Raw genomic sequence first — 15,181 nt, forward strand, 5'->3', positions numbered from 1 at the left:
TTTATTACGGCTGTTTGTTTACTGGTTCAATTTACGTAAAAAGTTTTATTTCGAAATATTATAAATGTTGGGTTTTTAAAATTACTTTCATATAGGATCAGTTCAAAACCATGTCGAAATTTCATTTCATTTTTCAGAGTATAAAATTCAGTATCATTAAAATAATAATTTTTATTTGATTCGAAGTAGCAATGTAGAACTTTTTGATGTAAAACTAATAAAAATAAAATTCTACGTACGTTAAAAATATAGATATTATAATAAAAATAAATAAATTGGGAAATAACATCAATTTTTCATATAAAAGTTTGTTTTTCTACGTGAGTGAGAAAATATTGGTGATTGAAAGATCTGGAATTTTTTTTTTTAGGAACAATATTAGAAAAGGTTAAAAGAAATCCCATGGATTGAAAAATGTAACGGACAATATGGCAGACAATGAGACATCTGATATAATAAAAGAATAGATTTCTTAAGGCAACCACGTATATAAAAGCGTATAGAGACGAATGGATTGGCTGTAAATTGAGGAACAATAATTTAATAAAATACAGTAGATGGTGAAATTGATGTTAAAAGAGTAAAATTAAACCTGAGGTTTTCTGTACTTTATGAAACAGATAATGGACTGTTACTTTTTTCAGATGATGAACAATGCTTTCAGTTAATTATTTTTTGAGAGCTTATGAATATTTCAGTTCCTGTATTAAGATATCTATAAATGCACTATAAAATTTAATTTTTTCCCGAATTGCTGAGCTTATTGCTTATTTCATCTTTGCGAATCACAAAAATAATAAATAAGTTAACTCATTACCTCAATTTGAATTGTCTGTATTTATTAGGCGAGAATGACCGATATAAACAAACAAAATTTGCATGTAATGAATTTATCTTTTAATTTAAACATTATAGAAATTATTTTTTTTATTTTTATTTCTTGCTCATAATATATTTTTCCAAAAAAAAACCCAAGAAAATAAAATTTCATTCTGCAAAAATTGCGTTAAATTAAAAAAAAAAATTGAATAGAAGCCTTAACTTTTCCGCTCTGCTTGAAACGTGTTTACATATTATAATATTTATTTCAGTAAAAGAAAACTTTCAAGAGAATATAAATCCTTCATTCCTCACATTACAAAGGAAGCCTGAGGCATCTATTTTTGGATAAGCGAAACAGTTCCTGCACTAAACATAAGAATGCAAAAAAATAAAAACTTAATTTTTTTTTACTTAAATGAATATAATATTAAAGACCGCCATAAATAATAAATAAATACTTTGATCAAAATTATGCGTTTTATAGACATTTAAAAAAAAAAATAGATATGCTATTTCGTGGATAACAAAAAAAAAACTTATAGGAACATAAAGAAAGATCATGGAAAAATATTTAGATCTGAGTAAAAAAATAATGAATAAAACAAAGGATACTCCATTTTACTGGATACTGGAAAATTGTTACAAGAGAAAATATTGGTGATGTAATTAGTGTTACAAAAAAATAATAATTTTTTAAAAATTTAAATATTTTAATTTGATTTCTTGTAAATTGTTGAAATCTTTGAACATCTTTTACGAAAAGGTGTTGATCCATTTTTTAAAAGGAAATTTTTTTTAAAGTTAATTTTATTTGACAACAGAAGAGAAAGGTGGGGTTTTTCGTAGGCCGAAGTAAATTATTGTGCTAGGGTGAAAATACTTCTGTTGTCTGGTTTTATAAGTGAATATTTTTTTTTTATTTTTAGGAATAAATTCGTGTATACATCCCACACGAAACAAAGATCAGATTGTCAGATTTTTTACTTACTTTTCCAATCAAAGTACTGTATCACTGTCGGTCGCACGGTGGGAGTGGGGTTGAAAATGAATTTTCTATATGTTTCGAGGTATGAGGAATACGATAATAACATTCACGTAAATTGGAGGTTTCCTTATGCATATATATATATATATATATATATATATATATATATAAATTTTCGTGGCTCAAAAATCTCCAAAACTACTGGATCAATTTCATTGAAATTTAGATATGCTGTAGTAGTGTATCTAAAGTTGTGCCTGTGAAGATTTGATGAAGATCGGTTGAGTTGATGTAGATCGGTGAGTATTACAATAGATAGTAGCACAAGATTGTTAATTTACTAAAACAAAATTTAAACAAAAATTTTTTAATAAATCATTTCAAATATCGTATTTATTTTATATAAGAAAATAAAATAATTAAAGCTTTTATTTATAGTCGCATCAACAATTAAAGTCATTAACCACTTATCAGTATAATGTAACTGTACCGGTAAATTCCTATCGGTAAATTCCTGAGACTTATGGTTAATTGAAGCCCTACCACCAAAGAACAACGGTATCCACGATTTAGTATTCAAGTTCATATTACTGCCTTTATCCTAGTAACTGCCTTTACTAGGATTTGAACCTTAGAACTCGCCATTTCAAAATCAGCTGATTTGCGTTGATGAGTTCACCACTAGACCAACCCGGTGGGTTATGTCAACGAATTTACCATAGGCCAAGCCGGTGGATTAATTTAATTTTGTTATAAACAAGGAATATATTGAAAAATTAAAAAAAAACCTATATCGCTTTTAGTTTTCTCATTTTCGTAAACATTTAGATAAAAAATGACTTGATACCTTTTAAAATATATAAAATAACAAAAAGTCGGTCTTCTTGTGCAGAAATGCGCATAAACCTTTTTTATTTGGCAACTTCAAAAATCAAAATTTAAAAATGAATTGAAAACGTATTACTTTTTTTTTTATTTTATCCAGATTTTTAGCTTTTAAAATCGATTATATCGTAATCTTTATTTAAGATCTGCATAGATCTACAGAAAAATTCGCTTCCTGTATTTCAAAAATCTTCTCAGAAACCTAAAAAAAGAAAGAACATGAGTTAGTGGAAAAAAATAATATATAGAATTAAAGCGGGGTGACTGCTACTGAGCGAACTAGTTTATCTTAAATCCTGGAATACACACACACATATATATATATATATATATACACACTAGCTTTTACCCGCGGCTTCGCTCGCAATGAGCCTTTAAACGAAATACGCGAGCATCTATGTCATGTCGATCAGTGGCTTTTTGCCTGGGCATTAGCTCTTTAGTTACATCCTGCCACGAAAGATTACAGGTAAAAATTACAAAGAGGTCAGGCCTGCCGTTAAGTTCGTACATAAGCGAAAGCGTCTTGAGTGTATTCATGCAGATAACGGGGACGTTTCACAAAAGTAGAAGGCAGAATAACCATCTGGCCTATGTCGTTAGGTCTAATTTTACCATCTTACCATCTGCGCTAATCGCATCTTGTAGATGAATGTAATTTTCAAAATGTAATCTTCATTTTCTTCATCGCCCATAAAATACACTTGCAAAAATTTATGCTGTTCATTATCTGCTGGAAAAAGTGATCCAATTTGATGATATATCTGTCCTTGTACAGTAAAAGTTGGTGAAAATCCGGGCATTCTTATCACTTTATCTACTCCAAAGGATGTCATTTGGAAGCAAGAGTTATACTTTCTGATTTTACTTAAAAATTGCTTCGACTCATCTGTAACACTAAATATAGAGTTTTCAAAGGCTCCTCTGGTTCACCAAGTAAAGGAAGCGAAACTTTACCACTGGAACAGCACATTCCAGCAGTTTCATCTTTCCATTTTAAAGCATCGCAATGCTGACATTCTGTATTCATTGAGCCAATACCAATTAAAGAATGCTTATGGTATTCAAGTGAAGGATCATATTGAAATCCAGAATTATTAAATACAGACCAATTGTTACGAATGAAATTTCGACGGCGCGCGATTTGCATTTCTGCATAAACGATTCTTCTCGCCTGCGATATTTCTGGAGTTTCTCTCGCTCTTATAGTTGCCTGCTGTTCAGCTTGTCTTTCTAAACGAATTTGTGTTTGAATTGGCGTTTCAGCTGCTCTTAAGGTAGCTTGGCGTTCAGCTTGCTCATCTAACCTTTCTTGTCTCTGAGAAGTTGTTCCAGCCCTCAAAGCACATTGTCACCTCGCTTGTTGTTGTCGTCTTAGTTCTGCGTGAGCGGAAGATTCTTGAATTCGAGCAAATTTGTGCTGCCCGGGCCTGTGATGAATCCCTGGACAGGTTAGATTTGCGCTTCCGAGGAATTTTAGAAAAAAAACAGAGTAAAAACTGAAAATAGCGTTAGAAGTAAAACGATAAACAGTTACCTAACCTCAAAAACTGTAAAAGTTTTAGTATTGCTTAGAAGTGACAGAAGAATAACAATAAATATAGAAGGATTCAAAACAGCAGAAGCACTATATTCAATTGAATAATGACTTGACCTTCGGTATTACAGTGTTGGATTGGCACTTTATTTCATTTACTTACTGGAACGCGAGATGGCGTTGAATTTGGTTAAAATTTTTGTCGGACGATCATACCTACCAATATAAATAATTTTTTTACTCTCCCGAAAAAATATTGTTTTTTTTTTTTTTTACTAAAAAGTGTGTCCTATGTTCTTCGCAATACCTTTGAGAATATGTGTACGAAGTTTCATGATGGTCGGTTGAGTAGTTTCTGCGTGAAAGCGTAACAAACAAACAAACTCACATTCACATTTATAATATTAGTAAGGATATATATATATATATTTTTTTTTAATGCGTGTTGGTATAATTGAAGAACATAATTGTAGAAAAGTTATGTAAACTACCATTGAGCGTGTTCTAAGGGAACTAAAATATTTGGTGTTACTTTTAGTTTTGCTACTAATCTTCTTGAATTTTCAAAATTATTTAAAATATTTTGGTTATCAACAAAAATTATCTCTGCTTGTCATTTTTTTGTGTTAATTCATTAATAAGCAACGTTGATGATAATTAAGATAAAAAGCTGCCAGAGTTTGCATGACTTAAATCAAGTAATGATTACGAAAATAAGATTTAAGTACCAAAATTCCCAAATTTTGAATAAAATGTTTTTTGATTTTAGATGCTTCTTTACGCTGTAGGGAAAATTTACAAAAAAAATTATTTAATAAGTGTGATTTCTAACAAAAAAATAATAATTTAAAAGAAGATTATTTAAAAACATTGAAAAAATAAAGTATAACTTTTATGAAAGTAATGAAAAATTGCTTCTCATTTTGGGTCCGAAATAAAATATAGATGCCAAAGATATTTTAAACGTCCTTTAAATTATGAAGAAAAATACAAAAAAACTTTTAATAGTAAAAATTAAAAGAGGTGGAGCAAAAAAAAAAAACAACAGAAGCTATGTTTTTGGTGGTGGGGAATAAATTTTATGAAAAATTAAAAAAACTATTCATATACAGCTTACTGAATTTAAAGTTATGCTTACTAAATTTCTATAAGTAAAGGTTTTTATAAATCAATCAAACCAAGGATAACATAAGAAAAAGAAAATTTTCAAAAAAGTTTTCAGCATTTTAGTTCCGAGGTCTATAATTAAAAAAAACTGTAGGTATTTCTTGATAGCTGTTTAAATGAAGAATAAAATTAAAAAAAAAAATTTAAACCGCAGAGAGATAGCGCAAATAACAGAAAATGTGAATTTAATTTTAAGAAGTGAAGTTTGATTCTTTGAAAAACTTTTTTTTGGGTTATTTATATATGCACTGTAGGTAAAAAAATTGCTTTAAAGTTTTCTCTAAAATGCCTTTGAAGATTGAAATTGGTTTTATCACGATATCCCCCAACCCCATTATTGAATTAAAAAAAAAAAATAAGATCACACTGGTTCCATATATAAACAGCTCATATAAAAGGGTAAAATATTATATAAACACAAAAAAGTGAACAAATTTTGAGCCAAATTTGAAGAAAATCGGTTCGGTAAATCCGATATAAGAACAAAAGAAGATATAAGAAGAATAATAATAAAAGAAGAATAAAAGAAGATATAAGACCAAAAGCAGTGCACCCGCATATGCATTTATGTAATCACATATATAGAGAGTACATATGTTTTTTCATCTAGATGAACTAGTTGGACCCTAAAACGGAAAGATTAGAAAATAACCCGACAGCCCATTTTTGATATGATCACCATTCTTTCCCCTTTAATTTAATTATTCTAACTATACTCTCCGGCAAAGTAAAAATTATTGAAATTGTTGACTATATCATCAAATCGTATATATGAAAAGGTAATTCTTATTAAAAACGATTTTAAATCTTTCATCTTATCTTTCATTAAAAACATAATTTAAAAAATCGTTGAAATAGACCGGAAGAAAGATAAGAATAAGACTTGAACGATACAGATCTAATTGGGAGGCGTCTGTAAATACACTTTTCGCAATTGGTTTACGTTAATGAAAAATAAATAAATACATATCTGTTGTTACCACAAACATTTTATGCGATATAATAATTCATTTCACAAATCTTAGAAATACGTAGATGAATTTTTCTACTAGCTTCAGGCATTTATATAGATTGTTTTATATAATTTTACAGACGTAAGTGGTTAATTGCTATCGACGATTCAAGTTATGGGATTATTTGCGATTGTGTTGTTATCTGTGTAAGGTATAAGTTTTGGGAATTCAGATGCAACTGATAAACATTCAGCCAAACAACGTTGTTTGAGTGTATTATCTCAGATAACATAGACTCTGTTTCTAGTGCTTGTACAGTTATTATTGAACCAATATTAGGAAGTAAAATTATTTCTCTATGTTTAATCATGTTAATAAATCCGAATTAAATCTCAAATGAGATTGTAGTAGAACTAAAAAAGTTTTTTTGCTTCAAAAAAATTATATTTTATTTTATAATTTTTCTGCTTTTTTGACTTCGTAGAAAATTTTTACGAGAAAGTTTTGTTTTCTTTTGTAAATAAATTAAATGCAATTCCATTTTATTAATTTTATGATATTTTGTGTTGAAATTTCCAGATTTTTTATTTGCTAATAATTTATTTAGAATAACAGTATTTTAAAAATAACATTTCTTATAAAATATCTTGTTCAAAAACCAAAAATATCTAGAATAAAATTACCTAATTGTATGGAGATAGGTTTTAAAGAATCTAAAATACGATTTAAACATTTTTATATAGATTTAAAAAAATAATATAAAGTAAATATTGTTAAATAATTTGTTACTGCGTTTTATCTGCATATAAGAGGTAATGTTTTATAGATTTTTGGATAATTAATATAACATTTTCTTAGAAATTTTATTTTAGAATTTCGATTTTTTTTTTATAATAATGGTGAACTATTATAAATTATTGGCTATTATAAATTATTCTAAAACTATTAATAATCTATTTATTAATAAAATAGAAATTTGAAACTTGCTAAAAAACCCTTCTCTTAAATTTCCACCGTATATTACTTCATGGAAGTAAACGAAACTGTTTTTTTTTCATATGCATTTAAGAGGGTTTCTGGTTTGGTTATGACAAAGTGTGCAGTTGGTAGCAGTTTTTATGTGTTATTTTAAAACTTTCCATTCATTTGGTTACAATTTTTACCGACTTTTCGAAGAAAAGTATGTATGGAGTACGATATTACTTCTGGTCGCACGGTGTGATTGGGAGGTGAAATTGAATTATTTTTACGTTTGAGGTATGAGGATTATGAAAATACCATTCATATATAACATTTTTTAGCTCAAAAATCTCAAAAAGGAGACTGTTAAATACAATGTAATTTATTGTGGTTTATGTGCATTTTAAGTCTTGTTATTTTTTCTTTTATAATCTTAAAGTTCAATCATTTAATCTTTTTTTTTTTTTGAAAACATATTATGAAAATTTAGTTTATTTAAGCGGTTCTTTATATTAACTTAAATAAATTTAAAAAAAGTAAAATCATTTTATTACTAAAAATAAAAAATTCTTCAAAAAATAATTTTACTCAATAATTAAATGCCAGCGCAATATTGAAAAGAAAGACTGTCAACAACGACTTGATTTGGATTCGACTTCAAAAATTATGAATTTAAATAAAAAATAAAAAAGTATTATTTTTTAACTGTTTAATTAGTTTTTTGATAGATTTATTATATTTTATTGATTACTTTAACGAAACTTTTTAATCTTATTTTCATTTAAAATATGGGTAGGCCTAAAAAAAAAAAAATGGTGTCCGTATGAGAAAAATGCCATTCTTAGGAACTAAAATGTTATAGAGACCTGAATCTTAATTAAAATAAGAAAAGAAAACAAGAAAAACTGTGTAAAGACAGTAAAACAGTGTACTAAGGGTCCTGGAAATAGTATTACTTTTTACCTTAACTTTTTACATAGAATCACATAAAAAAAATCATCCACTGTTATTTACTACGGAACCTTCAGGAATTTAACAGAAATTAATTGTTTAACTTATAAAAGGAAAGCATACAGAAGAAATGAGAATCTTTTCTATTCCTTAGCAGTTAAAATATCCGATTAAAAAATTCGACTTAACAAATAAAAAATTTTATAACACCAAAAACAAATTTACATTTCCAGTTTACGAAGTGAACCTAAAATTTAAACGACTATCAAATCTTAAATCCCTCAAGTTAGCGATAATTTCAAATACCAAAATTTAAATAAGAGTTGAAAAGTATATTAATCAATTTCACTTTCTTTTAAAAGTGTAAATTTATTTTAATTTTCTTAGTTTTGTTTATAAGTAACAGATGGATTGGTCTACCACAACTGTTGGAATATAATTTAGTTTTTTGTTATACAAGGAAAGGATGACTTTAAAGCGAAGAAATAAATAAATAGGTGTGGGAATTTGAGTAAAGGCTATTTGAATGCTGTACTGTTTACTGTTTTACTATAATAAATTTTCCAGAAGCTTTTTTAAAGTTAAGCGCGAAAATACTTTGAATGTCAGAATGACATCAGGCTAGATATACCACTACGATGTAACTATCTAATACTACATAATTATAAAAAAAAAAAAAATCGTATCGTGTTTGTAGAAAATAAGATTTTTCGTATGAAAGGTTTTCGCTTAAGTAACTTGGAAAGATTTTAGTAAAATTCTAAAAGGGTCTATACAAAATACAAAACAAAGGTCATCAAAATCAGTTCATTTGATAAAGAGTAAGGTTTAAATATAAAAAAAAAAACAAAAAAACAAAACAAATAGAAGTCGAGTTGAGAAGCACTTCCTTTGATTAGTTTTTTTTTTTGCTTGATGATATCATCACATAAGCTTGAAGCTTGTTCGTGAAATATGGAAAGGGAATTTTGTAGAGTATCAAAAATTCCACTCCTGATCGGGATCCGATCCCGGGACACCCGGATAAAAGGCCGAGACGCTAACACTCCGCCACGGAGATCGGCGTATTTAAAAAAAAAAAAAAAATATCTATTAAATAAATGTGGATTATGCTTGATTGAAATAATTTATAATAATAAACTGATATAAATTTTTATTGCCCGCTTAAACTTTAGCAAGTCAATAGTAGGAGGATTAATAAATACATATATATAGCGGAAAAATTGCATCAAGTGAAATATTTAAAACAAATAACATAATTACAATAACACGAATAATCTTTATAATTATATAATCAGATCCAACAATAGAAACATTATCAAAAGTAAATGAAATAAAATTAAATACAAGAGAATTGTGAAATATATGAATAATTTTTTAAATTAAGATAATTTATGATATTTATTACTACAATTTTTCTAAAAAATCACTTCAACCCAAAAAAACTTAATTCACTTCTTCAGTATGTAGCTCAGTCCGAAGATTTATATTAATATTGTGCTTGGAGAAGTATAAAGTACAGTTGTTTATAAATAAAAATGTACGTTAAAACGGTTATTTTAATAAATTGAGAAGCATGATTACGCTTAAAAACAGGTGGAAAAATTTTACTAAAAATCTAAACCCAGATATATTGTAATACAATCTTCATCAGTGTACAACATTGTAATAGTAACATTGGCAAATAAATAGTGCTTAGAAACACTTTAAAATGAGTATGATAATCGAGATTTTAGCCCGAGTTTGTACCTGGAAATCTAAAGTATATTTTACTGATTTTTTTAAATATCAGAAATTTTTCCATACTTATGGCTGATTTTAATCAGTGGTTATATGAAATTAAGAAACATACGTTCTTGTATTTTCATAACTTCGTTAAAATAAAATTATTTTCGGTATTTTACAACAGAAGAATGTTAGGTGTTTTAAAAATACTATAATTATTATACAAAGAAATGACGTAATACTCGTAAATATTGGACTTAACTAACCCTGGGTTGTAGGAGATATAACGGAAGGCTAATGGGGTTCTCTCAGTACGTGGAGTACGCTGGGGTGTAAGGGTTTTATCCTATCCGGCTGAAAGTGCGCGCACACGCATGCGTTTACCAGCTAAGGTTGAGCCAGTAACCGCGCTGCCCGGGAATGAGCGGCCAGTACCGTTTTGTAATGCAACTTGTAAACTTGCACTAAGTTTAACCATCAACAGGTGTGTGTGTGCCTGTGTTGACGGCCGCATATACACAAAAATTATATTAAATTTTAATAAAGTATTTAAAAAAGTATATGAACATGTTACAACCAAGAATTTTAATATATTGTTTTTACATTATGAACCGCGTTAGAATTGTTTAAACAAATAAAGTAAAATAATTGTTTTGAAAGTGTTTTTTTGATATTTTGTTTAGTGATTTTTTTTTTTCAAAAGGGTTATCATAAACTAGGTAAAGTATATTTTTAAATAATACATCTTGATTGCTTTATTATTATTAATTTTATAGAATAATATTTTCTTCGTAAAAAAATTGTTAAAGATATAAACATATATAGGAAAAAGTTTTATTAGCGATTACAAATAAAAATAAAATCTGAAAATTATTACTTCAATAATTCTGTAAGGATTATTTCCATACTTTTTTACTATTTTTCCCAAAATTTATAAAAAAAAGTGAAGTATGACAATATTATACAGATACTTACTAATTATACAGATATTCTAACATTAAATATGTAAAACAATTACTCCAGAATCTACACTGTTATCTATGACTGTTTGCGATGTAAATCACAAATATACAAAATTATTAATATTGTATTGACAGTGCGATAAAAATTAACAGGTACTTTTTTTGTTTGTATTAAAACATTTAAATTATTCTTGCGATCATTTGAATTAAAAATAACTACTTGTTAAGTAAAAAATTGTTTTGGGTTGTCATCGAAAAAATTTCATTTAATTTGTGAAAATAAAAAAAAAATGCTACGCAACTTAAAAAAACCATTAGACTTCAACTTAAAAAAACTTCAAACAGATTAAAAGAAAAAAAATAAATTTTTCCTTATTTGGCTAATTATAAAATTCAAATCTCAATAAAGCTGTTGAGAAAAATGAAAAAAAAAAAAAAACATTTTTCTGGCTTTATTGTGTCAAAAATGTAATAAAATGTTTGTTGTTGATAGATATTTATATATTCTTCAACGTTTTTAATATTTTATTTTAATTGTCGTTATTTTTAAATATAAATTTAGTGACGCGCGCGTGCACACACACAATTTCTTTATGATTAGTTGAAATGACTTCATGTTGGCTAAATTTATAAATATATAAAAAGTTAACAAGTTATTAATCATAATACAAGACATTCCTTGCGGTAAGAATTGAAAATGAAATTAAATAAAAGTTCCATTATTTATATGCATTCAGATGTTACGCATAAAATTAAATGAAATTAAAAATAAATAAAATAAAAATAAAAATAAATAATATAAATAAAATTAAAATTAAATGTTAAATAAAATTCAATGAAGAATTTTATTTTAAATTTTCTGTCCAGTTTTTCATTCAATTTTCTAGTTGTGAAAAATTGCCAAAAAAATGTAATTTCTAATAAAAAGTAATAATATTAACAGGTAAAGTGGTTTTACATAAAAAAATGAACAAATTTGATTCATGATAGTAAAAAATACAATGAATAATATATTTTTCTTAGATTGGGTATTTATTTCATTTGATAAGTAAATTATATTTTAAGTTTAATACAGATATATGTATATATATATTAATTATATTTTAAATTAGCGTATTCTTTTTATGTAAATTAATTTAAATCATGACCATATATTTGCATAACGTTTTATATATTATTTTTTTTACTGTTCACTAGCCAACATCATTATAAAAAGATTGTATTGTGTAATTTAAAAAGAAAATTAATTTTCCATATTACATTTTTTTTAAATAAAAAAGTTGTGTTCATTCTTTTAATATCCAAAAGAAAAAAAACAGCATAAAAATCAATTTTACATTTACCATAATTTGAACCCAGACACGCGCTCGCATGCGCACATATGCTTTAAAAAATATTTCATTTTTTATTTTTATTTTTTAATTTATTACTAGAGGTTTTGCAATTAGTTGAAAATGATTAATTTATGCAAATTTTACCAATTAACTTGTAATAACAATTGAAAATTCGTTACATTTCCATCGAGGTTATTTATATACAGATGAATATCCATAATTTCTTGTTATTATGGAAATAATAACAAGAAATTATGGATATTAATATATATACAATTTTAATTAATATATTTTTAATTATTTTTTGTTTATAGCTATTACGTCATCAGTAGAAAAAATTGTCTACTTTAACACACACACACACACACACACACACACACACACACACACACACACACACACACACACACACACACACACACACACACACACACACACACACACACACACACACACACACACACACACACACACATATATATATATATATATATATATATATATATATATATATATATATTAGCATCGCCGTCACAGATTCGCCGCTTTATATGGTTACTTGCGTTTCCTGTCGCGTTGATGAATCAGTCAAGTCACTCAGGACAAGTTGCTTTGTAGGTACCGATATATATATATAAGCATTTAAAACTTATTATTTATGAACTTATTGGATTAATTAATAATTACAGAAAAAAAAATTAAACAAATTATCTAATTCTTTGAGCTTGATGTATTAATTAATTTTATTCCTTTTTCAGCTTCTTAATACTTTTAGTTGTGTAAAAACTCATTTAATAAATTCTTTCAGTATGATAAAGGTTTTAACATTCCCTCAATTCATAATATTATTTTATACAATTTATTTCACGAGAGTTATGCAAGTGTTATAAAAGGAAATATATTTTGTAAAAAGCTGAAATATAGTAACTTTTCATTCCTTTGTTTGGTTAGACATTGCCACTTATCCAATAAGTGCTTTATTTTTTCTTTTTGTATTTATTCATTGTCTAGTTTTCAAAATATTTTAAGAAGAAATGTTTTTCTTCTTAAAAAAATTTTTCAAATGTTTTTGATGAAAGAAAAAGGTTAAATACTGAATAACTTCAATGTATAAAAGATAAGTTGAAAATATTCTATAAAAAAATTGCGTTATATATTCATCAAAATGAATTGCGTTATATATCATGTCAAAGGTTTTTCACCAAAATTAAAAATCCATGTTTCGTGATCTCGGGACGCAAACGCTTTATTCTACCAAGAATTGATGATATTTTAGAGAGTAATTTAACTAAAATTAATCTATTTACACATCACTTGTTAGTGCGCTTCATGCCTATTGTTTAATTACGTAAGTTACAAGTCCAGTGATATTAATTAATAAAATAAGTAAAATTATAAATGATTAGTTTTAGATAAATCTGTAATGCGAATCGATTATACTTTCACTCGTTTTTAATTTGTTATTTCCATTAGTTAGGGTAATTCATTTTTTATAAAAAAAAATCCAGGAGAGATCATTTTTTATAGCATACAAAGGGTAGCGGTGAAGATTTAAGGAATGTTAATTTATAGCGAATTTCATCTTTATCTTTCGTGTTAAAATTCGATGAGGATTGAGTATGGTAGCGATTTTGTGCTACCAGTTGAGGTTTTTATTTGTCCAAAATTAACTTATTTAAATAAATTTTTATTGTTTTTATTTATTAGAAAAGAGACCGTTTAATCTTTTTAACATAAAATGACCCCTACCCAGAATCATGTCAGGCCAAAAATTTATTGCAATATTATGCATATAAATTATTTTGGTTTTTTCTGAACGTTTTATATTTTTGTGGCAATATTTCATGCAGGTTAAAAAGAGTATTATTATTAACGGATCTGTGCCGTATCCAAATTTTTGAAGTATATAGGAATGATAAACTAAAATAATAGATTTCTCCACAAGCTAAACTCTATTTTCGAAACATTGTTTTATAAGTGTGACACTTGAATTTTGGAAGAAGGATCTTGGTACAGCTAAAGGTACTAATTCTCTTCCACTTTCCTGGTGAATATAGCTAGAATAATTAAAACGGAACCTATGGTAATCAAGTAAAAAATTGGATATCGGGTTTTTTGCTAATATTTACAAAAATATTTGCAAAAAACGATTTGAAGGACCTCGAGCTTGGCTTTATACTTGTTTGTATGTCATTAATTCCTTACAGGTTGGATCCGAATTTTTACATTAAACAGATATGAAACTATCCAGCTCAGTAACTCAATCACCAGTGACAATCTGAAGAAACAAGATGGCGGAGGGAAGACACCCATTTTCTCCAAATCAAAAAGAAAACGAAAGTTGTTAAAAACATAAGTGGGGCATCATATAAAAAACATTTAAATTCGCTGTTAAAATATTTATGTATAAAGTCCATAATAATTTTATACATTAATATATTTACAAATATTATAATTAAAATGAATTTGAAGATCATTTAATTAACTAATGTAATTCGAAAATAAATATAGTAATTAAAAAACATAGTTAACATTTTAGGTAGATTTCATAAGAAAGCTACCTATTGTAATGGGTACCCTAATTCGACTTCCGGAAAATTTCGACATATCTTCGCGTTTCACATCCCCCAGACCCCAAAACCACCGTCAGCTCAAACGTTTATCTATAAATATATATATATAAATTAAATAAATTAGAAAATTATCCAAATTAATAGAAAATTTTATAATGCAATTCATTAGGTCAACAACCAAACAAACAAAATAACAAAAATAAAAGCAGAAAACCTCTACGTTTCGTCCAAGATGTAGGACTTTATCAAGACAAACCACAAATGACAAAAAAAAAAAAACAACACAACCCAACACTTACAACATTTTTAGTAGTGGGGGTTTTGGTT

This window comes from Lycorma delicatula, chromosome 4, assembly GCF_047948215.1.
Source record: "Lycorma delicatula isolate Av1 chromosome 4, ASM4794821v1, whole genome shotgun sequence".
In the NCBI taxonomy this organism is placed as follows: domain Eukaryota; kingdom Metazoa; phylum Arthropoda; class Insecta; order Hemiptera; family Fulgoridae; genus Lycorma; species Lycorma delicatula.